Here is a 25,796-nt window from a genome sequence, read left to right on the forward strand (position 1 = left end):
GTGCACGACCCCTTTCAGGAGGAGGCGAAGAATCAGCTCAATTTCTGGGGAGGTGAGACAAGACACACACACACACACACACACACACACACACACACACACACACACACACACACACACACACACACACACACACACACACACACACACACAGCTCCAGGTGTCCAATCTACTCGGCTCACAGAAGGCCCGGCTTCAAATTGCCACTCAAACCCTCATCGGAGGCACCGCGGCAGCAAATTCGAGCCGGCCCGGACGGTCACACAGACACATTTCACGGTGCCAATTTCAATTGATCACAGGAAAACCGTCTCGAGAGGACGTGCGGCGCCGTGTAAGTAACGTCGTTATTATCGCCGGCCTTTCACAGATCGAGTAATGATCAATCTTCCCGAGATCAGAGCGCACCGATACCAAATATTGGTACAGGATGTTGAGGCTGACGCCGCCCAGAAATAGAGAATCGGTACTGAAGGATGGATCCAGTGTGAACGTCTCATCCCCTGCAAGTGTCTGACTGCCGTGTGTAATGAGACAAAAACAGAATTCAAAGAGGTAAAAACAAGACAGACTGAAAAATATGATTAAATATTAAACACTTTTTTTTTTTTGCAGAAGTGCTTGACACACACTGAAGAAAGCAGCAGAGAGGAGCTGGAGATTGCTCTTTAAAAGCTTTTGGCACGAAGACGAAACTTTTATCTAATGCACAGCTGCCATACGCTGCTCTGCACTACTGACCTCCTGCTGAGTTTGTACTTCCAGTTGCTGCACCCACGAGCGAGTGTGACTAATCCCAAACTAAATAAACCGAGTAGCAAGCCGTACCGTCCTTGTTATGAAAAAAAAAATAATAATAATTGTGAGGAGAAAAATCGAAGGACACGGGAGACTCTTGGACTTGACGTTGTGCTGAAGGTGCGACAAAAGCAGCGAGAGGGGAGCGCACGTGTTGCCTGGAAACACACCGAGGACACGGACGAGCCATTCACCTTCCTGGTTTTGTGACAATGTGACTGGCTGATCACAAGTGTCACGATTATGGACATGAATGATGCATTTTACATTCAGTTTCTATTAACAATAGAACATCATGTAAAAGCATTCACCAAGGCCAATATAACAGAGACGTTAAGCTTCCTGTATGACTGAACGCTTCTGTGGCTGCTTGACGTAGCCGCTCTATCCACATGGTAGTAAATCAGTAACACTTTACGATAAGAGTACAACAATTATCGTTAGTTAATGCCGTAATAAACATTAAATAACAAGTAATAAACATTAAGTAACGGTAATAAACATTAAGTAACGGTAATAAACATTAAGTAACGGTAATAAACATTAAGTAACAGTTAACTAACCGTTAACTAATGTGTCCAAGAATCATGTACTAATGCTGTTCATGCTAAGGTATTAATTTATATGTTATTTTATACAGATTTGTTTCTTATGTGTTTTTACTCTTCTTAGGGCATGAACACTTTTGTGAGTCTCCATACTTCTTTAAGGATGCAGGACTGGGCTTACCATGTCATGACACTAGTATTAATATGTCTTCAGCAACAAGAACTGACAGTCTCTGCATAAACCTCAATGGGGGGGAGCAGCAGAGAGCATTAATAATAATAATAATAATAATAATAATAATAATAATAAAACTTTATTTGTATAGCACCTTTCATACAAGAATTGCAGCTCAAAGTGCTTCACAATAAAAAGAAGAACATTTGAAAACACATTAAATAAAACATTAAAAAGAATAAAACACAGCACAGGGTGGAATTAAAAAGAAAAGGCTAAAAATTGAAATAAAATTTGAAATAAAACAAAAGATGCAAATAAAACAATAAAAGACACCAGTGTGGAATAAAATAGGAGCTAGTTAAAGGCCAGAGTGAAAAGGTGGGTCTTTAATCTTCTTTTAAAGATGTCTAGTGAGCTGGCTTCCCTGATGTCTAAAGGTCGTGTGTTCCAAAGCTTAGGGGCGTGAGTAACAAAGGCGGCATCCCCAATTTTCTTTCGACTGTTGTAGGGAACCAATAAGCCAGCAGCAGACGATCGCAGTGCTCTTTGGGGTGCATAGCCAATAAGGGAGTTGGCAGTGTAGCTCGGTCCTAGCCCATGAAGTGCTTTGTATACAAGTAGGAGAACCTTACTAACAGCTGATATGCAATTCCACCATAGAAACCACTGCATTTAGGAGCAAATGACTTTTAAACAGCTGTCCACTGTAGTGACCGCTGTGCACCAAAGGGTTAACATTAGTAAAAACCATAATGATCATGAACTCACAGTTAATTAACCATTACAGCATTAACTAACGTTAATTAATGTTAACTGTTGTACTCCTATTGTAAAGTGTTAGCAGTAAATCATAGTTTTACTCACTCTGGTTGTTACACGTCGGTGTGTTTTCGGTGACTGAGGTGCTGGCGAGGCAGTGAACCAGCCACCTGCTTTCTGATCAATACATGAACCTGCTTCTTCTGTTAAAGACGACACTTTTTTCCCCACATATTTATCCTGTCAAGCGTGATGTAAAAAAAAAAAAAAACAAAAAAAAAACATAACATGATGACTTTATTGATTAAGCACTTTCAACAGGGCTTGGCCAATCACCTGTGACCTGCCTGATAATTCAGATCTGTATGATGAGCCGCAGATCGATCAGCTCGCCCATAATGCACTGCCTGTTTTTAATGAGGCTCGGGGTCCTTTATCTCCTCATGCACTTATCTTTAGTTTGAGGTTTTTTTTGCATACGTTGTCAGTTTATTCTTACGCTCTATCTAAAGTATCCTCATAGCTTGGTTTTCCAGTCTTTCCTTGTACCTGCAGTGAATGTCAAGTGGAAGAGAGCACAAAATAAGAATTTCACTGCGTTGACCGCCCGTTTCCCCCGTGCATATGACAATACCAAGTTTGACTTCACTCTACACTTTATCTGTGGCCATCGATCGGGGACGTGAGTGTGCCGGCTCGCCAAAACGGAGACAAATTCAGTCATCAGGAGTCGCTCCGCCTGCCACCAGACATGCAGTCGATAGAACAGTTTCAAAGTTTTGGTCACAGGTACTCGTCAGTGCGGGAGCTCTGCTAAACTGCTGCTATTGTGGCGCGCATACGACACAATCCCAGAGACGTTTGATGAATGCGAACGCCTGCTTCCGCGCGAGACCACAATGCATCATTAAAAGCGAGCTTTCAATTCCTCATCGCCCGCGCTAATTCAATTAGCCTCCTTTGAAGACACTTTGATAATGGGATTCGAGACGGGCGGCCGGGCTCGTCTGTAAATCAGGCCTCGCCGACCGGGGGGGAGGTTATCAGCATTTGCATCGTCCTGGCTGCTGTTGCTGAGGTGGAGGCAGGAGGAGGAGCCGGTGTAAGAGTGTGTGTGTGTGTTTGTGTGTGTGTGGCAAACAGAAAGAGATTCAAGAGAGAGCAGAGGCTCAGAAATCAGACATGATGGGTGGACGGAGCGAGCCCAATCCATCGTCCCCTCCCCAATCTTCGATCACGGGGGACGATGAAAGCTCTGAGTGTGTTTGCGTGCAATCAGCTGTGGCAGAGAGTTGGATTCATGCATCTGTGTGTGCACGTCTGCCTGCCTGCATATACGTAGGTGTGTGCACAACAAGCTCCCATGCATCCCTGCGTGCATCGCCAAACTACCCGAGGCAGAGGCAATCACAGCGTGAACAAAATGAGACTTCCAGCACTTTCTAAATTACCGTGGCGCCGCCGTCGCGATACACTTAATTCAGCCACAATTTCTGCACTCGGATACAATGGGGGGGCGGAGGAGGAGGGGGAGGCGGCGGGGTGAGAGCGGCATCAACACAGCAAAATGAAATACGCACGGCAATTTTCTATGAAATAATAGACGGCGGCGGCCTAATCATGAAAACGAAGCAATTTTGAAGTCGCTTTCGAGAGATAACCTCGAGAGCTCGGCGTCACTTGAAATGAAATTGCGGTAGGTGTGAACGCCACTCGTTTTTGACTCCTCCGGGTGCATTTGATTCGGCATGCCCTGATCGCCGAGAGGGGTGGAGCAGAGTTTTTTTTTCCCTTGCGATAGGAGAGAGCGGGATCGAGAAACAGGAAAAGAGACACCTAAGAAAGGTGGCGTGAAAGAGAGATGGAAAACAAAGAGAATGACAGCGAGGCACACGGTGAGACAGACAGATGCGCGGACAGACAGGACAGGGGGAATAAGACGGGCAGAAGCCGAGCAAGCCGTGACCGAGTTTGTTGAAAGCATGGCCAGCCAAGCTTTGAACAAACTATCAAGTCCAAACCTGAGGGAATACAGTGATGTTTTGACATTCTACATCTCAGCTGCCTATGTGCTGTCAGGGCCACGCCACTTTGTGAAGGAAGAACAAAAAAAAAAAAAAAAAGAAAGAAAAAGTTATAAAATCCGTCCATCACTTCTGAAAAAGTGGTGTTACCGGTCGTCCCTAAACAAAGCATTTCCATGACATTTTAGGTGTTACATTTTTCTGAAAATGTTTATCTTGTCTGTGACTAAAACATCTGATGTCGGAAACCTACACTGCACTTTGACCCTTTTTTTATTTCTTGTTTTATGTCTTTATTTCGCTCTGCAATGCAGAAAGAGTAGCAGCCTGCACTCCTCACATGCTGTGTTCATGACCTTTGCACTGGAATATTGTGGAATTTAAAGCGTTGGATTCCAGAGGGCAAAGGTCAGCTTGAAGAGACTTTTAATGTAAAAAAAAAAAAAAAAAAAAAAAATCTTTGAAACAGCACTCTAGCTTTTAAATGATTTCTTTTTATGTTTTACAGTATTTCATTTTATTTTACCTGTTTTACTGTCATTGCTTACCACTCATTGCTTATGCACTTTATTAAGACAAGTGCTACATAAAATTATGATTGTTTTTAAGATTAAAGCTGCCAGTAGACAATGGTTTGTGCTAATATTTAATGCCTTTAATTATGTCCAATGTGATGCTAAAAAAAATCAAATCTACTCATTGATTCCTGCAGAATTTTATCCATATCAGAAGGGAAAAAACCACTGAATCAGTGTTTAGGCCACCACAAGACACTAAAACTCGCCACTGAAGACCACAGCAATAAATATAATTTTAGTTAAAGCAGCTCTTTGTGGGAAGCCCTGCTGGCTCACAGCGTAGGAAGCAAACTGAAGCTCTATCCTGTCTTTACTGTGTCTCTCCTGTGACTGTCCAATAAAGCAGAAACGACCAAAAAAATAATCTTAGAGGAGGAAAAAAACAGCTCTCTGTGACAGGTGACAGGGTGAAAATGGAAGGGGAGGCTCTGGGGCTACGTGACTGCCTTTCAATGAAGAATTAATTCACAAAAACCATGAGTGAGTAATGAAATTAATCAATAAACAGTGTAAAGAAAAGGGAATTTCACTGAATTTACAGGCGTTTTCACGGAGCCGCGGTCAGGGAGGAATTCGTTTGGAAGTGTGTTTGTGAGTCAGCCGTAAAGCCTGCGCTCCTGCTGCCGCTCCATTTGAGGTGTAACTGGGTTTCTGGCAGGAATCCTCCCCCCGTATCCTTCTGTTACACCCGCTCGCTCCTCGGGTCCCCGCCTGGCTCTCTGTGGCCTCCTGGTATCCTGGTATTCCAGCGGAGTGGACAGATTATTTAGATAGCAATCAGCCAAAGCCGGGCCGAGCGTTGATGTAGGCCGCACTCCAACACATACTGACAGAATCAGCTTGACTTGGCTCTCCAAACAAATGTCAAACATGACACAGGTTGGGGTGGAGGGCCGCGCGTGTGTGTGTGTGTGTGTGTGTGTGTGTGTGCATGTGCCAGAGAGTGAGAGAGAGAAGGAGAAAGTAAAGATGTGTATATTTAAGTGTGTGTGTGGAAGGAAAGAATGTGAAGACTGAGAATGTGTGTGTGCCAACTGTGTCAACTGAGAAAGAGAGAGAGAGAGAGAGTGAGAGAAAAAGAGAGAGAGAGAGACATATTTCTGGCTCCATGTAGTAAACCTGCTTTTGACTTCAGACAGAAACCTGCTAAATGACCTGAGGTGTTCCTCTGACTAACTCTCAACTCTTAAAAGAACGTGGAGATAAACGCCGTGCAGCGCTGCCGGTTTCCATGGCGATCAAGCCTCTCGCAAAAATACAACATAGAAACGAATGCAAATGATGCAACATTAGCTACCTAACACTGAGTTAGCCTACTTCTGGTGGGACGCAAGGCAAGTTACGTTAGGGTCCGACCAAAGTTATCAGCTCGCTGCACAGTCGTAGGGGATGTTCGATGCCAAAAAAAAAAAAAAAAAGGAAAAAAAAAGGAACCATTTGATGTTTCCTTGAAATTTTGCCAATACAAGGAACCTAACTAGGATCTGTTCTCTGCTTTCTGATGTAATGAGAAAGTCCTAAAAATGCAACCTAACTAGGAGGCTGCCTTTCAAATGAGACCTTAAGTGTGTATATTTTCTCCATGTGATAGACTGTATATGTACTTTCCTCTTTACTCTTGTATGATACACAATGTGCATATTTTTATTTCGACATTCTATATTTTTTACTGCTGGATTGCACCACGCCTGCATGGCTTTTGCTCGATATTGCTTCATTTCTTTTTTGTATGAAATATGCTACACAATCTAAGTCTGACTTGACTTTGACCTGTGAAGAAAACCGCAGTATATTGTGCAAGCCGCATTGTTCAGTACACTGTGCACTACCCCGATCACCTCGAGCGTGTGTGTCAGATGATATATGTGTATATGCAATGTGTGTGTGTGTGTGTGAGCGAGGAGAGAGACAGGGAGGGAGAGAGAGGGCACACATGTAGGGCTTTGCATTTTTGCATAAATCACACAGCAAAAGGAAGAAATCTGGGTTGAGAATCAGGATTTAATAAAGGAAACCGCAGGATCACGAGGTTTTGTCAAGATCGCTGTGAAGACAGTAAAACGTTTATTATTTAGAGGCGTTTCTGACGTGGCAAGATAAGCAAAGATAAGGCCAACACATTTAATCACAGCAACCTGTAGACAGCGGGGCTGGGACCATGTGCATGTGGGATGCTTTAGAGAGGGCGTGTGTGTGTGTGTGTGCATGTGTGAGTGTGTGTGTATGTGTGTGATTTCTCAGTCCAATGAGCACATCAACATCAGTGAAACAAGGAGCAGCCATTGGCATTAGCATACTGCAGTTTACTCCAGGTTAGACCCGATCAAACCTCCTGGGGAACACACACACACACACACACACACACACACACATATATATACAAAAAATGCCTCATTCACTTTCAAATACTTTTAAACATTCACACACATTTCCTCTCAGTTGCACTGCCATCCACTGTAATGTGGCCTTCGTCATGAGACATAAATGTTATCACACAGACGTTCAACATAAATTACCACCATTCACAGTGGAAGCAGTGATCGCACTGAGTCCAATTTGATGCATTCATCTCGCACAAAAGCTGCATCAGTGCTGCAGACGACGTTCTGGACAGTCCAATCAAGTGTGCCATAAATCTTCAGCCCAAATAAGGGATTATGGATCCTGCTGCCTTCCAATTTAACATGAAAATGAACAGGGGAGTTAAATTATTTCCTTTAACTTCATCCACTGCTAATACTAATTGTTTTTGCTCTCGGGGTTTCCTCTGTTATGCCTGTCTTTATTTGTTCTGGTGGATTGTGATGAGCTTTGAAGTTTCAATTTAAAAAAAAAAAAAAAATGCAATTCGTTGTGAAATGAGGATAACACACACAGCATTCAGGACGTCACTAGAGGCAAAAGATGTTTGGAAATTTCTTTCGATGTGTTAAATCTGTACGACACCGACGTCCTCCTTGACCTCGATGCTGCTTTTGACACCATCAACCTCACCGTTCTGCTCTCCCGCCCTGAATCTTCCCTCAGCATCACCGGTGACGCCCTCAAGTTACATCTCACAAATGCAGTTCATCAGCATCAACAACTGCACCTCCTCCACTGCTCCTCTGTCCCACGGCGTCCCCCAGGGCTCAGTGCTGGGTCCCCTTCTATTCACCCTTTACATTGTCTCCACTTCCACTGCTACGCCAATGACCTCCAGTTCCACTAAATCCATCACCACTGCCTCTATGAGATTAATCACGGATGCAAACCAAACTGTAATAAATCAAACATGATCATCACCGGTGCCAGATCCCTAACCAAAACCACTTCTAACTTCTGACTCACCATCGACAACTCCATTCTGTCTCCCTCCCCACACATCCGCAACCTCAGTCATTTTCGACAGCAACCCGTTCCTTTGAACACCGCGTCAATCAAATCACCAGAGTTGCCTTTTTCCACCTAAAAAAGCACAGCTCGCCTCCGTCCATCACTCGTCTTCTCTGCTGCCGAAACGTTGATCCACGCCTTCCTCACATCCACAGCTGACAACCGCAACAGCAGTCTTTATGGTGCCTCATCCAAGTCTCACACCAGCAACCGTTGATCCACTGCTGCTCACCTACATCACACCTGCCATCCAGACGCTCCACTCGCTCCCACAATGGATACATTTGTGAGTCCTCGTCACTCACAAAGTCCTCCATGACCAGACCCTCTTCCTGCCTCACCAACCTGCTGCACCACCACACTCCTTCAGGCAGCCTTTGCTCCTCAAACCTAATGTCTCCACCACTGAGGACCGAGGACAAGACCCATAACTGCCCCCTCCCTCAGTGTGTTATATGGTTTTAGTGTGTTGCTTTTCATGATCTTTTTATCTGATGTAAAGTGTCTCCGAGTCCCCTGAAATGCACTCTATAAATAGAATAGATTATTATGATTATCATGATTATCATTATTGGTAGGACATTCCAACTTAACTTCATTTTTGGATCCAGATACACTGAGAAAGGCCCAAAATGACAGCATGATTTGGAGGACCAATTTGGCATCGAGCAGAATAAAACGAGCAGATTGTGATGTAGAACACGGGCCATTTACTGTGATTTCGAATGGCGGAAAAGCGAGCAAACCTGTTTTTTTTTTTTTTTAAATAAATGAACAAACAAACAAACAAAATCTTCTTGGAGATAGAGTCCGAGTGTCATTCGGTGACTCTGAACTCTGCAGCGGTACAGACACAAACACCTCCAGCGCTTTTCTCAAAATCCCAAACTCAAACTCGGGATAGGCAGCGTTTTGATGCGGAGGCTGACAGCTCATCCAGATGATTGACGAGTGTCAGGGCGGGAACTCGAACACCTGCGGGTTGGAGGGTGAGACTGAAAGCACACCTTCAGCCCCCAGGGGAAAGGGTTGCACATTGTAGCTTTAACTAGCTGCCATGCCGAAAATAGACTGTGATCCACCGGCTGCAAGAATCGCTGCAGATTTCCATATCAGCCATAGATCCAGTTCAACCAAGAGTAAAATAGTTCACTAAATTTCCAGTTTATGAGCAGCCTGGCCTTGTGGAAGACGTACACTTACACTGATCTGCCAGTCTGATCTACCGGTTTGCAGCAACTGGCAGGCTACAAAAAAAAAAAAAAAAAGATTTCCTGAAGACTTCCTAAAAAGATGTCAACTTTTCAGTTTTCACCATTTCTAATTGGCACTAACTCCAATTTATATCTAATGGTGAATTTGCCTTCGTGAAGAGAGCTGACCCAGGATGGGCAGCGTCCGGTCACGGGGCTCGTTATGTGGTGCACCGTTTACCCCGAGATGAGCCTCCCAACGGGGCTGCCGCTACGGAGCAAAATAACAGACACATCCGACCAAACTGCCCCTCTGAGAGGAGCGGGGCTCTGGATAATGGTGACAAGCATTCGCTGCCTCTCCCTCTCTCTCTCTCACACACACACAGACACACACACGCACAGAGTGAGGTAGAGTTGTCAGTGTGAAGGCCATTATCCTGACCGACTGGAACTGTAATGGCTGCCGCTGAGAAGAAGAGCTCGTCTTTAAACAAGTCAGGGAGAAAACACTCCCAAGGACTCACTCACCACCTCTGCCTCGGTTTCTTCCTCCTCCACCTCTATGACTCTTTAACTTTCCTGCAGAGTGTGGTGCACCTTCAGCGGGCTCGACGACAAACTATACACCTCTACTTTTTTTTTTTTTTTTTTTGGCGATGAGTCATGGATGCTTTCACAATCAACTGGGAGTGAAGAGACAGTTCATTCGGTTCAAAACTCTGATTTACTGCCTCGCAACAATGGAGATGAATTAACCACTCCATTTGGGGAATTTGTTTTTTTTCCCAAAATGGTAGACATCCACTTTGGAAAAAAAAAAAAAAAAAAAAAAAAAAAAATCTACATCATTATGTGAATTTCATGATTTAATATCAGAGATCCAGTTTGTCATTTGGTGTCGTTTTGTTTGTCATTTTGCTGCGTAAACTCATTTTTTTTGTACGCAGTTATTCATCAGTTTCAATGCAATCCAACCAAAAGCATGGGAATACATCAGCTCAGATCAAATATTACTTTTGGATTACTTTTGGCAGCCAATCATGCCATTTATTGCTTTGTCACATTTACAGCACGGTCTGATTTATATACGTTTTCATAAAGCCGGTAACAATACAGATCTTTTTTGACTGAAATTGTCAATCATTAACATTTTATATCAATATTAATCATCTATAATTTGGCAATTTCCATGCAGAAATGGGCCGAAAAAATTTAAAAAAAAAACATTCAGTCTTTCCTCAGACTTTTGCAGCATCCCAATGCATTTTTCCAATAAAGTTCATTCAGTATTCAGTTTAAGGTCTTCCCATAGACAACCGGTGCATTATCAATCCAATTTAACAACAAATATATGATCAGACAAACATCAAATCCATCATATCAGAGGAACAGATCTATTAACGAAAGGCCAGCATCTGAAAATTGCAGGCTAGTGACTAGAAACTCGAAAATATCACATATTGCTGCAAAGGCCGGGGTTCAGTGCCGGGTCGTGGCCAATCAGCCGACGTGGAAATCGACCCTCTAACCTTCCGGTTACAGGAATATCCGTCTGCCTCCGTCCCGCCGGCAGGATTTCACCGACACACACCGGAGAAAAACCAGGCGCTGTCAATCAGCTCAGCGAGTCCACCGCTAACTAAAACCGCGGCGCCGCACCATCGCACGAAATCCCACCGATTCTCCTTTGATAGGAGCTGACACCTGCTGTTTTTATCCTTCCCATCTGCCTTTGATCATTTTATAGACCTCTGATAGACTCCTGTGCCGAGTGACGAGCCGCCATTTCTTCTCTATTCTCCCCGCCTTTCATGTGTCGACGTCTCCATCTCTTCTTCATTCCTCGCAGCGCTAATGATACACCTGTGGAGCGGCGAGGGTTTACATAAGTGCCATTTTTATCTTCCGTGTGTGTGTGTGTGTGTGTGTGACTGTGAGCGCATGTGTGTGTGTGTGTGTGGTTTCAAATCTTTACTTTAACAGGTGGATTAAGACAACATTCTCTCTTGAAGTAGCAACTTGAGAAAGAGCGACCATCTGTCTAACCTGATCAGGTCAGTTTGAGCTGTAATTAGACTTTAGTAGCAGCTGATACAGTGTAAATCGTGTGTGTGTGTGTGTGTGTGTGTGTGTGCGCGCGCATGTGTACAAAGTGGTGCCTGCAGGTGGCGCCCCCAGGTATGCATCCCCCTGGGGAAGCTGTACGCCCTCGGGGAAAGGAAAGACATTTCTTTCATCTTCCCTCCATCGCTCTCTCTCTCTCGCTCTCTCTCTCTCTCCATCTCTCTTTCCTGCTCTCTCATCCTGTCTCTCCCAGCTGGAAGGGATCTGGGCTCCCACAGCTCTCTGTCATATTAAAACCAAGAGATCAAAGGAGAAGAGGAGTGGAGAGGAAAAGGCAGGAGGGAGAGAGAGAGAGAGAGAGAGAGAGAGAGAGAGAGAGGGAGAGAGAGAGAGAGGGAGGGAGGAATAAGAGGAATAAGAGATAAAGGAGATGATGTGGTGGAGTCGGGGGTGGGGAGGGGGTGGTGAGGTGGAGAGCAGGCAAAGAAAGGAGGATCGATAGAGATTGAGAGAAAAGAGAAAAGAAAGAAAAGAAAAGAAGAGAGAGATGGAGCCGGACGTCGGGTTTCCATCCAAGCATTTTTATGTAAATTGTGTTGACCTGACAACGCTGAATGGAGATGAGGTTTTTTTTTTTTTTTTTTTTTTTAACATTCACTTGAGGTGGAAAAGCTTTTTCCAAATAGAAAAAAAAAAATACATAAATAGAAAAACTGCACATGCTGCAAAGATAATGATATACCACATATACCTTTTTTATATACACAGGCAATGCTTATGATTAATTAAACAGGATGGACAGCTGGTCTGGGCAGGACTTTACCCCCCGTGCTAACTACGCTTCTATTTTTTCTTTCTGCACCCAACCTGTGTGAGGTATGACTATGAAAATTGATTAATGTCTGTCGGTGACTCTGTGGTTTTGTCATGAAATGCCTCGTGATTCAGATGCAGTGATTATCCAATATAAGGCTCTTACCTATTGGCTTAGTTAAATCCAGGTGGCAGTGTATTTATATCTCCAAAATTATAAGGGCTACATGTATAAGTCCGGTGCCAAATCAAAGTTAAGACTTGTGGGATTTCAAATCTGGTCCCAAAAAGAATGCTGATATTATGTTGTTTGTCTAATATGAATAGATACACAGGAGAAAAATCAAATTCTGATTTCCGCCTATGCAAAATTTCAATAAAGAAGGTCGTAACAGCCACAAATATGATCTGGGCAACCAATAATACCATTGTTTCAGTTCTCTTATATCTTGAGAATGTATTGGATTGATTTAGGCAGCCTGAGTTTTCCACAAGAAGTCAACACTGCAAAAACGCAAAATCTTACCAAGATTATTTGTCTTATTTCAAGTCAAAAATGTCTTATTTCTAGTCAAAATATCTCATTACACTTAAAATAAGACATGATCACCTCAGAAGTAAATTGTTTTTAGACAATTTTTGATCGTTTCATTGGCAAAATTTGCCAGTGGAAAAAGTGAAAATTCACTTGAAATAAGTGAAAATTAGCTAGAAACAAGAAACAAATTTTGCCAATGAAACAAGCAAATTTTCACTTGTTTCAAGCAAATTTTCACTTGAAACAAGAGACAATTTGTCTAAAAACAAGTTACTTCTGAGGTGATCATGTCTTATTTTAAGTGTAATGAGATATTTTGACTAGGAATAAGACATTTTTGACTTGAAATAAGACAAATAATCTTGGTAAGATTTTGAGTTTTTGCAGTGAACAAGCCTCATAAAACCAAACATGCACTATACAAAATCCTCTTGTTTCTGCTATAGGGGTCCATATGTTAAATGCATGATAAGCATCACTAAGCTGCCAGTCTGCGAAGGCTGTCATGTGAAAATGTGAGCTAGAGATGTGTAGCGAGTCGAAAAAACAAACTAGAAATTGCCCACCCGTTCGGTTGTCGGGGGTCAATTTGGGGTGTTGGCTCGTGGACTAATTACGCTGCAAACCAAATATCCCCACCGGGACAAATAAAAGTATCTCTCTGTCTTTAAAAAATAAGATTGTGTGAATGAGGTTTGCCTTTTTTGCACTTCTCGTCTGTGGTGAAATCGCTGCCTGAGGATGTCACTTTAGGGCGACTGGCCTCGCTCCATGCAGTGTACCAGGGGCTTCAGCTGTTCAACTGTAGGAGTGAGCACGTCATTTTCACTTTCTGGAAACTCCCAGTTAAAGTGGGTGATGGCCAAAGTACTGAACGGACTAAAAAAAAAAAAAAAAAAAAAAAAAAAAAAAAAAAAAATCGCAATTTGTTACACTTGTCAGTCAAAAAAGTGCCATTACCACAATGTGTTTCTGAAACATGTTTTACAACTCGACTCGGATCGCAGGGAACGAGGAAAACAAGGAGGTGAAAGTGAGAGGAGGTGGACAGAAGTGGGAAGAGAGAGAGAGAGAGAGAGAGAGAGAGAGAGAGACGGTGAAAACAGCAGAGAGGTAGAGCGATTGTGCAGTCAGTGTACGTCGCCGAGAAAAAAAAAAATAGAAAAAGACAGGAGGTGTGGAGCGAGTGATGGGTATGGAGAAAGAGAGACAGAAAGGGCAACCGAGCGAGATATGTGACAGAGAGGCAGAGGAGGGTAAAAAAAAAGAAAAAAAACACAAACTGGTGAAGTGAAAGGTAGAAAGGTAGAGAGAGAGAGAGAGAGAGAGAGAGAGAGTGAGTCATACTTTCAATAAGCGCTAAAAAAAAAATAATCAAAAAGTAAATTCACTGCTTAGCCGAGATAATGTGAGATCTAAACTCTGATCTCCCTCCACACACACACACACACACACACACATAATGGAGCACAAAACAGCCAGGCAGACAATCACACACACACACACACATACACACACTTGCATATGGATACACCTACACACACCCGTACACTAACAACACACACTTGGCCCAATCCTAACCCCACAGCAGCACCTACTGGTCACTTGTTCAGAGTCCCTGGTGGTTTGGATAGGGCAAACCATTCGCTTCCAGCTGTCTTATTAGCACTCAAACACACACACACACACACACACACACACACACACACACACACACACACACACACATGATGTATGCACCCACACTTTGCAAGATTTCATAAACACACACCAAACCAGATATTATGTATGCATACAAACCTGTGCATACCAAAAAAAAAAAAAAAAAAACCCTACACAACAATATGCACTTACTTCCAAAGATTTCACATGCACGTGCACACACATTATGCATGCACACACACACACACACACAGTGAGTCCAGCTTGATTTATGAGTGTGTGGCCTGCCTTTGCATGATTTATCCGGCTAAAGCTGCTCTGCGCACCTGAGGGACTCAACCCTCCTCTGCATGCTGCATGGAGACAGCAGAGCACGCCCGGCTAGTTAGTGAGCGCTGCGGTGTGTGTGTGTGTGTGTGTGTGTGTGTGTGTGTGTGTGTGTGTATGAGCACTCTAGCATGCTCATATGCAACGGTTTGTGCATGTTCAGGTGTGTATGCATGCACAGTGTGCTTGTGTGTTCATACATTCTGGTTTGGGTATTCTCAGAAGTGTGTGTGTGTGTGTGCGCACCATGTATGTATGTGTGCCTGTGTTAAAGTGTATTTTATTTGCTGTGTCATGTCCTTTTGCAGTCTGTGCAAAAGACACATTTCACCTCAAATGAAGATCTGATCTATTCTATTCAATTCTATGTGCATGCTGCCTGTGTATAAAAGGGGTTAGGAGGTGCAGGCAGGGGCAAAAGGTGTGTGTGAGAGTGTGTTTGTGTGTGTGTGTGTGTGTGTGTGTGTGATAGAGTGAGAAAGATGTAGATAGTAACACAATATTTCACTGAAAAGTAAGACTGGAAACATGTGAGTGAATCTACCTGCAGTGCACACATGCATACACCCACATCCTCATCCCTGCACAGGTATGTAGGTGTGTGTGTGTGTGTGTGTGTGTGTGTGTGTGTGAGAGAGAGAGCAGACATGCCTGGGTCTGTATAACAACATCCCCAGTGAGTTGCATGAAACCCTGATCTCGCCATGAAAGATAACTCGGGACACACAGCAGCATCGCGTCTCTGCGGAGGAAAAGCCTAACAAGCCTGTTCGCTGCAGCTCAGATGACACACACACACACACACACACACACACACACTCACAGCTGTGAGTACAAGCCAACCACACCGGTGATGGGCTCTGTCACTACTGACATGACTTTTGCAGGTGGTTATGTCTTTTTTTTTTTTTTTTTTTTTTTTTTTTTTTATTTCTAAGCCGCCATCAATATTTTAAAAAACAACATTTTGCTTTGCCGTAGAGCCATTAGCCAAAATAACAAAATCATGGACTAAGAGGCGCTGAGAACAATACTGAGCCGAGTCAGCAAATGAAAAGAGACGAAACACACAGGCCTTCAGCGCTCTCTCTCTCTCACACACACACACACACACACACACACACACACACACACACCCCTACAGCTCTTACACTGTTCCCAAGAGGCAGCGGGTGCAGCCGTTCCTCCCCGCTCTCCTAACTTGTTTTCAGTCAGCAGAAAGCGTGGCGAGGCCGGTTTGGCCTGCGCTTTTGAGTGTTTATCTGAAAGATTCAACATTCAAGACTTTCACTCCCTCGTCCACGCAGTTGAGAGGAATTTGCCTCGGTGCAGCTTTTAAAACAGACAAAAAAACCCACAGAAGATAAGTAGATAATAGATAAAACACGAAGCGCAAAAACAGTCATCACATTCATGTAATCAAACATACGTGTGTGTGTGTGGCAGCGTTCAGATGTCGCACCACCTCTGGACATGTGCTCCTCCTGAGGCGGAGTCCCACACCTGAGCAAAGACGTGTCGTCCCTAAAATGTGAATCAAACGCAGAATGAAGCTCCTTAATGAGGCTGGACCGCTCTCCCCCCGCCCGAGGGGCTTTTCCTCCCTCAGTCCGGTCTGTCAGGCAGCGACCTGTAAGCCTGCGAGCCTGCCTGATTGATAAATATTTCAGCGGTGATTGTGCTTCACTGTGGTCACAACAACCAACTTCAAGAAGAGGCCATGTAATGTACCGGCACCTCTTCAAAACTTTAGCCACTGGTGTCATTTTGGTTGGGATTTGCGTTTCCATGACAACAGGACTACCTGCTTGAAGGTGTGTCTTATAACGGCCGAGCCCCGCTTGTTGCCTGTGGGCATGTTGACTAGTTTTTCCTCCCTTTTCTACTGACATGACGAAGTTACTTTAAAAAAAAAAAAAAAAAAGTCAACAAGATCAAGTCAAAATGCGGCTTCACATAAACAATATCAGTGTATTCTTTTTTGACATGATTGGATTATCTACTACAGTGCAGTGTTCATGAGTGTCGCTATAGGTGCTTAGTTTCAGGGCTGCTCTATTTCTATCTGACCTCGCTGCTGCCCCCTTGAGGGCAGGTCCGATGTGCCTTGGCGCCACTCTGAAAACGATCCCTGTCAGATGCGTCTCGGCACGACTCTGCACGCTTAAAAACTGGTGTTGGAAATGCAAACGAGTGCAGAATGGCCAAAAGTGTCGATGGAAAAACAGCACAGGTTAACTATCATGTGGTGTGCTTTGATTTTCACCTGCAGATGCCCCCCGGCAGAGAGAGAGAGAAACGAGTGATTGGCAGCCTAAAAAACCTCATTCAGGGAGTCCCTAAGGCTCCCTGTCCCCCATTTGTCATCAGCCATCAAAGAGATTTGATGGGGAGTGTGTGTCAGTGTGTGTGTGTGATGTGCTAATGTCAGCCACTGAACATAACTGTGTATAATCTACAGTTCAAAAAGTCATAAAACCTCATTAAGTGTCTAGAACACAGTGAAAATGCTGTACACCACCAGTGAATGTGCTGATGGAAAAAAAAAAAAAAAAAAAAAAAAAGAAGTTGGCCTTGTGCTCATGAAGAACATTAATCTGAATTCTCAAGGTAGCTGGCAGGGAAAAAAAAAAAAAAAAGAAATCAATCTCTCATTCCATTTAAATTTACCCTCAGTTATTTGAATTCAGTTTGTGTGCGTGAGACAAAACTGGAGGCGGCCGCGATCACGACACAGCGCTGGAAACAAAACCGCGGCAGGAGGTTGTAGCGCTAATTTATCAGCAACATCCCAGGCTAGGATTAAATGCAAACCAAAGGGCACAAAAATACAGACGGGCACTTGATATAGCACTTGAAGCGAGCGCTACAGCAGGGAGAGCGTTTGGTACTAGGAAAGTGCAGTTTGTGGGGAAACTGCATGGGCAAGCTGGAAGAGTGACAGTGGTCGTAGTGGTCAAACAAATGCCTTTTCCTCAATGACAGTAAGTCCGAGCAGAAAATGAAATGTATCATGAGAAAGGTAAGGCTTTGGGTTTTCAAACTGTGTCAAAATTATGTTTCAACTCCCCAAAATGCCTGCCCTAGAGCGAGTTAAAAAAAGTGTGTGTTTCTCCCTCTCTCCCCAGATTTTGGCTTCCAAATATAATGGGAGTCTATGGGGGAGAGAGCTGGCACTCTTGCCTCGTTAAGTGTCACCGTTTAAAAAGTTTGAGCTACTTTGCTTTTGTATTCACATTTTTCAAAGCAGAACTAGTTTTCCTACTACTTTAACCGAATTTATGCATGTGGAGTGAAAATTGTGGCCAGGAGAGCAAGTTAAAGACAAAATTTTTAGACGATTTTTCAGGGCTGCTGCACTCTAGCTGTGATGTCACTCACTCTGGCACTCCGAACATTCCGCCATTAGTGTGTATTGCGTCCAAAATTCCGACTTCAAACTGGAATTGCGGAAAAACGGAAAGTCGGAGCGCCTTGAAAATCGGCGTGCCGCTTCTTCTCCACAAGACGCATGTTTTTCGTATTTGGTGCACGGACGCAGGTCAAAAGCTCTGCGTCTCAGAGCCTTGGGAAATTTTGGCCATTCATTTCGGATAGCTGAAATTTTCCGTAAAATTGGAATTTCGAGAATTCCGTGAGTCGGATTCCTTATAAAAGTAATAGCAAACTTCTCCCAATCGGGCCGCACATTTTTCCAATTCATTGTGTGGGCCTAAAACGAAAGCTGTAGGAGTTACGTGCCAAAAAACGTACGGAATAAGAAATAAACTAGAATAGTGCAGTTTCTGGGGAAACTGCGTGGGCAAGCTGGAAGAGTAACTGCGGTGCGCGGTTTCCAAGCAGAAAATAAAATGTATCATGAGAAAGGTAAGGCTTTGGGCTTTCAAACTGTGTCAAAATTATGTTTCAACTCCCAAAAATGCCCGCGCTAGAGCGAGTTGAAAAAGTGTGTGTTTCTGCTTCTCTCCACAGAATTCGGGTTCCAGATATAATGGGAGTCTATGGGGGAGAGAGCTGGCACTCCTGCCTCGTTAAGTGTCAGCGTTTAAAAAGTCGAAGCTACTTTGCTTTTGTATTTACATTTTTCAAAGCAAAACTAGTTTTCCTACTACTTTACCCGAATTTATGCACGTGGAGTGAAAATTGTGGCCAGGAGAGCAAGTTAAAGACAAAATTTTTAGACGATTTTTCAGGGCTGCTGCACTCTAGCCGTGATGTCACTCACTCTGGCGCTCCGAACATTCCGCCATTAGTGTGTATTGCGTCCGAAATTCCGACTTCAAACTGGAATAGCGGAAAAACGGAAAGTCGGAGCGCCTTGAAAATCGACGCACCGCTTCTCCTCCACAAGACACACGTTTTTCGTATTTGGTGCGTGGACGCAGGTCAAAAGCTCTGCGCCTCAGAGCCTTGGGAAGTTTGGGCCATTCATTTCAGATGGCTGATTTTTCCAATTCATTGTGTGGGCCTAAAACGAAAGCTGTAGGAGGAGTTACGTGCCAAAAAACGTACGAAATAAGAAATATAGAAAGAAAGAAAGAAATAGTAGGAAGAACATGAAATGGAAATGTTAAGGAGAAGCTCAGCGGGTGAGTGTGAGGCTCCGGTCGGCTTAGTGGCGCTGAAGTCGGAGCTGCAGAACCGGACAGACGACCGGCGGCAACTCATTTAATTCTTTATGACGTGAAGATCATTAAGCACAGACGGATCGAGCTCCGGCCCTCGGATTAGAGTCATTTAGGCACATCTTTACACATGGACTTGAGTTGGAAACCTTGTGTGTGTGTGTGTGTGTGTGAGGGGAGAAGATGTAGTGATGCAGCTTGGTTCTGCTAGCTGTTGTCAGGGTATAAAAGTGTTGTCAGACCAGAGGAGGGGAGCCGCAGGCGTGCTGCAGGGGCCACTCTCTCTCTCTCTCACACACACACACACACACACACACACACACACACACACATACACCACAAAGTTGGAATACTAAATAAGAGAGAACCACACACAAATTTGAACAAAACAAAACTAGAGAATCTCAAATACACACATCATCTCTAAATTTCAAACCACAGAGAAAGAGAGAGAATATTAAATACAATAAAGACACACACACACATAGGCAGGCACACACACACACACACACACACACACACACACCTCACAACAAACAAGTCCTCAGAGAGAGCTGTCTCCCCTCAGAGGTGAAGATCGACCCGGGCAGGGAGAGGAAGAGTGTGTATGTGTGTGTGTGTGTGTGTGTGTGTGTTGGTGTCGGGGTTCAGCTGTCCGTGCTCACCACTGCAGGCAGCTCAGCGGCTTGTGGCTTTGCTTCTTAATTGGTTGATTTGCAACCAAGTCTACGGCTGTCTGGGTTTTTGACGTGCTCTCAACACACACACACACACACACACACACACACACACGTTTTGAGGCACAAACACACACTCAAGGATGTGCATACACTGAAAAATTTACACACATACACACATATGCGAAGACACACAAATGCACATAAACATACTCATGGCTGACAAACAAACACACATACACACAAACACACACACACACATACAAATGCATGCATATTTCCATCTCACACACACACACAGACACACTCAGTAACACAGCACAGGACTCTATTTGCTATGCAGCTCCAGCATCTCCAGCCCGCTCTCATTAATACACACTCAACTGACAGCTCGCCGTTGCCATGGCGACCCCCCTAACTGTTGCTAAAGGGGCCGGGGGAGTTTAGGGGGCTCGTGAACGCAGCTCAAAACTATCGCAGTTCAATTTTTAGCGTGTGTCAGCGAGCCGCCGGCGCCGCTGGAGGCGCGCACAATTACCCACTCGGGAGCGGAGAATAGTTCCATTCATTTCAATGGGATTCAATCTGGCTCGCTTCAATGCCAACCAATACTCCATTCTGCGCTGTCGCCTGTGAGAGGAGCTGAATTCCCCACAGAGAATATAACAAAAAAAAAAAAAAAAAAAAAAAATAGGCGCACTTCATTATGTGCAGGCTCTATTCCAATTCTACTCTTCATTTTGTAAAACTCGGCTCTGTTTTCTTCTCCATTCTGAGGAGAGAAGATGAAACTTTAACCGCCGGGTAAAATTGGGTCACTGCGGCATCAAACAGCGGCGAGATGAAGACAAGAGGAGTGAAATATACATGAGGATGCATGAAACTCATCTCATAGCTAAAAAAAAAAAAAATCAACATGAGAATATAGGTGCTTAATTAGAAATGCAGGGATCAAAGCAAGAACAAGGAGCAGCATGAGACTGCAGCATTGTGGCGGATGACCAAATAAATCAATAAACAAAATTTATAACAAACTCGATTTGCGTAACATATCCAATATATAATAAATAAGAATACATATATATACTGATGTTTATAAGCTCATTTCAAACTGAAGACATTCTCTGACTGCATACTAACTTTGCTTAATTTGTCTTTCCCATCTATTTCAATTGAATTCATTTGTATTTGTTCTATTTATTTTCTATTTTGTTGGTATTCTACTCTACACTCGACTCTCACAAAAGGTTTTGACAGCGCCAGAAAATGGCTTCCTAAAGTAGTTTTAAACACAATTAACGCTAAACAGCAATGGGAAATGTTACAACTCCACATTATTAAAAAAAAAAAAAAAAAAGATTTGTTTTTCAGATTGGGTTGTTTGTTTTCATTTGCCTTTATTTACTGTCGCAAATCAGAAGGTGGTCGGAGTTAATTATGCTTCTATTGTAATCTGCAATCACAGTGGTGAACCCTGCTGTTTCTGGGTGTGTTCTACTTTTACTCCACTCTTCCCAACGGCAAGACGAGGAGGGACTTTATCGATCCCTGACGCGACGCTGGACGAGCAAATCAAGCCGATAAAAAATATACAAACATATACTCGACATTAGGCCAGATGCAGCAACAATCTCTTAAATATATCTTATATTTTCTCGTGTTTTTCTGTTAAGAGCAAAAAAATAAGAGAAGATATAATAATATGTTGGCTATATAAACTTTATTTATATAGCACCTTTCCTAACATAAATGCAGCTCAAAGTGCTGCACACGTATAGCAATAAAACAATAAAAACCAATAAATAATAGACAGTAAAACAATAAAACCCAATGAAATAAAATAATTAAAAACATAAGAAGAAAATAATGATAAAACTGGTAGTAAGTACTTAATTAAAAGCAAGACTATCAAAATAAGTTTTGAGCTGCTTCTTAAAATTATCAACCAAGGTTGCTATATCAAACGCTTTTAACCACCTGAATCTGCTCTCGCCCAGGTGTGCTGAATAATGAATCTCACCTGTTCGTAAAGTATAGGCGTGTGTCCGAGCATTTGTTATTAGCATGAGGGCGGCTGTTGTGAAATTCCCGTCTTGGGACAGTAAAGGTCTGAACTGAGGTTCTGTTCAATGTGATTTTCCAGAGCGTCATTACTGCAGCTACAGCGAAGTCAAAGAGCCAAAAGTGGGAAAAAAAAAAATAAAAAAAAAAAATCTGTGATGCTGTGAATGTCGTCTGGGCAGGGAGATGAACAGCTGCTGAAATCAAATAATAATAAAAAAAAGGTTCAATATTAAAATGCGGACCAAAAAAAAACAAACAAAAAAAAAAACACATCGCTGACTGCAAGACAGTTTCTGAAGCCTCGACACCGACAGGGATGCACTTCCTCTGTATAAACACTCTAACATCCATTCATATGCATTTAACTATTTTTTAATTACCTGTCATAGTGTTTAGGCCTGTTTTGCTGTTATTACAACAAACCCTCAAATGTCTGCATTCAAGTCTTCTTATTCTAACAATCTAATCCTTACAAATTCTCTAAAACATAAAATAATCTCAGTGTGATTATGCTTTGAGATCCGTTTAATGCATTTTTTTATGGTCTTCAGTTTCAAAATGTATGTTTCCATGTATGGAACAAACAGATTTGTGGACTGTGACAGTGAGAAAGCTTTTTTTCTTGTCGTGAACAGAGAAGCAGAAATAAGACGACGCTCGGAGAGGAATCTCAGAAAATCAAAGGGCACAAACAAAATGAGAACAAATAGTGGATATGAGCGAAAATAAGGGGGGAATTTGTTTGTATGTCGCTTCCCGCATCTGGCCCATTGTGTAAGAGGTTTCCCGGCTGTAATAATGAGCAGCGCCGAATCCTGTTGTTTGCTATTCATCATCGATTGCTCAAACCGCTGCTCCCTCACACACTCTCGTCTCATCTCTTTTCTCATCGTCTTAACTGGAGTTGCAACATCCTTCCTGGAGGAATGTGCACAAAGTGGAGTCGAGTCAGAGTGAAGCAAAACAGAGACTCTCACACACAACACAGATGACCGGTAACAGCTGCTGTGACGGCACACTTATGCACTTTTGTGTGTGTGTGTGTGTGTGTGTTTATGTGTGTGTGCAGGTCATTAGCACAAATTTGAAATTCTACACTATTGTAAAGTTTCATCTGGACACAAGGCGCTCCAGCTGGGTGGCTTTTGGAGAGACTTTGGGTGCCAATGTGCGTACACACACACACACACACACACACAGCCACACACAGACAGAAGTAACAATAAATGAAACTGACACACACAAAAGCCCCGTGCACCACCTACACACACACACACACACACACATATTCAAGGCCAGGCAGTTGGATAGAGTTGTTTGAGTCACTGTGAGGGCTGTCAGTGGAGTGAGCTGACGGTGGGGGTGGTGGGTGTATGTGTGTGTGTGTGTGTGTGAGTGGCTAGAAAGGGCCTTCAGCAGGTCATTAATAGCGAGTGCACCGGCCGGGCCGCGACCTCCCCCCACTTCACCGCCTTCACTCTGATACCTGCTGTAAGACGGATGATGGGTTTACTCTCTGATCGATGATGGGAGCCCCTCTGTGTGTTTGCATTTACCAAAAAACATACAATAAATAAAATTACGTTAAACTGTGAGTGATAATTAAAATGTGATCAAGTCAAGAAAAAGACTGCTTCGATCAGGACTCCCGTACAGATCCAGTGAACATATCAAAGGACCATACTGGGTGGTGAGAAAAAAAAAAAAAAAAAAAAAGACCTGAATGAGGACTCAGATTCAGATCGCAGTCTCAATACTACAGGGTGTCCACAAAGTCTCTTTACAATTAAAAAAAAATCTATTACAAAAGCACTTGATGAGATATGTTAATCAGATTTGTTCTGTGTACTCAGTGGTAATCAAAGTTTTTGATCACATTGCATTTGTGTATTTCAGGTACCCTGTTGATGAAATAGGTACCATTTCGATGTGCTTTGTGCAACTAATGGTGCCCATGTAGAGGTGTATTAAATGAGGCAAAAAAAAAAAAAAAAAGTTTCAGTATCTACTCCTCATTTTGTAAGAATTTCCACAGATTTGTCTACTCATTTGCTTTTGTAATAAATTTGTTAAATTGTAAAGAGACTTTATGGACACCCTGTATTATATTGAGAGAATCAGTAGGGAAAAAATAAATAAGATAAAATGGCAGTAAACCAATTAATCAACTATCAGAAAAGACAAGACCGTATGAGTGTCTGCTGTTGTTTAAATGTGTTTATAACCTGTATTGATGCTTTCCCAACACACACCATCCTGTTTCATTTTCACACTGAGGCCAAAATTTACAGCTCGGCACGCCTGGTCAAGTTTTTCCAAGCCGGTCCGGGAATCAAACCGGTGACGTCAACTCACTTCTCTGAGTGACTAAACCTGCTGCTGCTCTTTTGTTTCAGATCGCTGCTGAACGCCGATACCTGTCTGACCATGGTGACTGTACATCCTGGTATTATCTCCTAGCTTTGAACCAAATCCTACAACACAGCCTGGGCAAATAAATATGAGCAGAATGATGCACATGGATTAATATATGAGTCAGTGAAAACGCATGTGCTTTTATTTGTGGAAAAAAATGTCTTGTGTGTGGGTTTCAAAGCTCAGAGACTGTTTTTGACATCAATTGAGGGCAACTGATGTCAAACACACACACACACACACACACACAAAGTTTATTCTGTGGTGTTACCTGACAAACGCAAAACCTAAAAGGTACAGTACAGAGAAAAGAAAATGTTTGGTCTCATAAACCACTGCCAGTCCTTAAAAAATATTTACACCACGGTGTGCACGAACACTCGATGTGCATTAAAAACATGTATTGCACATGCACATGAGTTTAATCACCTTTCTAAAGTCATTCCCGTAACCATGGCGACACTAAAAAGCCCTTGTTAATCAGCTGCGGCGAGCACAGCTGAGTTATCGGCCTCATAAAGCAGCACGCCGGTGACTGATATTAACATTTCTTTCATCTCCACTCATCGTAATTTGCATTGTGACGAACCGGTTTGGTTGTTAAAGCGACTCGTCATGACCACGGTAAGCTCTTGCCTCATAACCTTTCCATTCTGAGCGCAAAACTCCCACCAAAAATCTGCAAACGCTTTTATTTGATATCACAGGGAAATGACAACGGCATAAGCAGGGAATTGTAAATAAGTGTGTGTTAAACGGTTTTAAGGAACTTGATTATCCCTTATACAGACATCAGTAATTTTAGGCCGAAATTGGGGTCAAACCAAGGCCAAATTGCAAGAGAAGCAAACTCAACTGATTTTGTATCCTCAGTTTGTCCTGAGTGAGGGGAAAAAAGTCCCAAGGAATCCCATTGGTGGAAAGTTTTGAAAATCACCTCTATATGACCATATAATACCAAAAAACACTGTTTTTAATACACAGGGGAAAGGGGTTCAAAATTTTACTTTGAGATATCACTATAAAAATTCACAAGATGATTACACACACAAAGACAAGAAAAAAAGTCAATTACAAGTTCTTTGAATTATTCTGTTTACACATGCATATCCCACATTATCTGATTTGATATGCGCTAATTGCAATAAATGCCAG

At 43.0% G+C, this 25,796-nt stretch overlaps 1 protein-coding gene across 1 annotated transcript in view; it reads right to left on the reverse strand.

Annotated features, from left to right (window-relative positions):
- Positions 1 to 25,796, reverse strand: part of pard3ab (par-3 family cell polarity regulator alpha, b) — a 271,360-nt gene that overhangs the window by 110,811 nt on the left and 134,753 nt on the right. The gene's annotated exons all lie outside the window — the stretch shown is intronic.

This window comes from Myripristis murdjan, chromosome 17 (assembly GCF_902150065.1).
Source record: "Myripristis murdjan chromosome 17, fMyrMur1.1, whole genome shotgun sequence".
NCBI classification, from domain to species: Eukaryota; Metazoa; Chordata; class Actinopteri; order Holocentriformes; family Holocentridae; genus Myripristis; species Myripristis murdjan.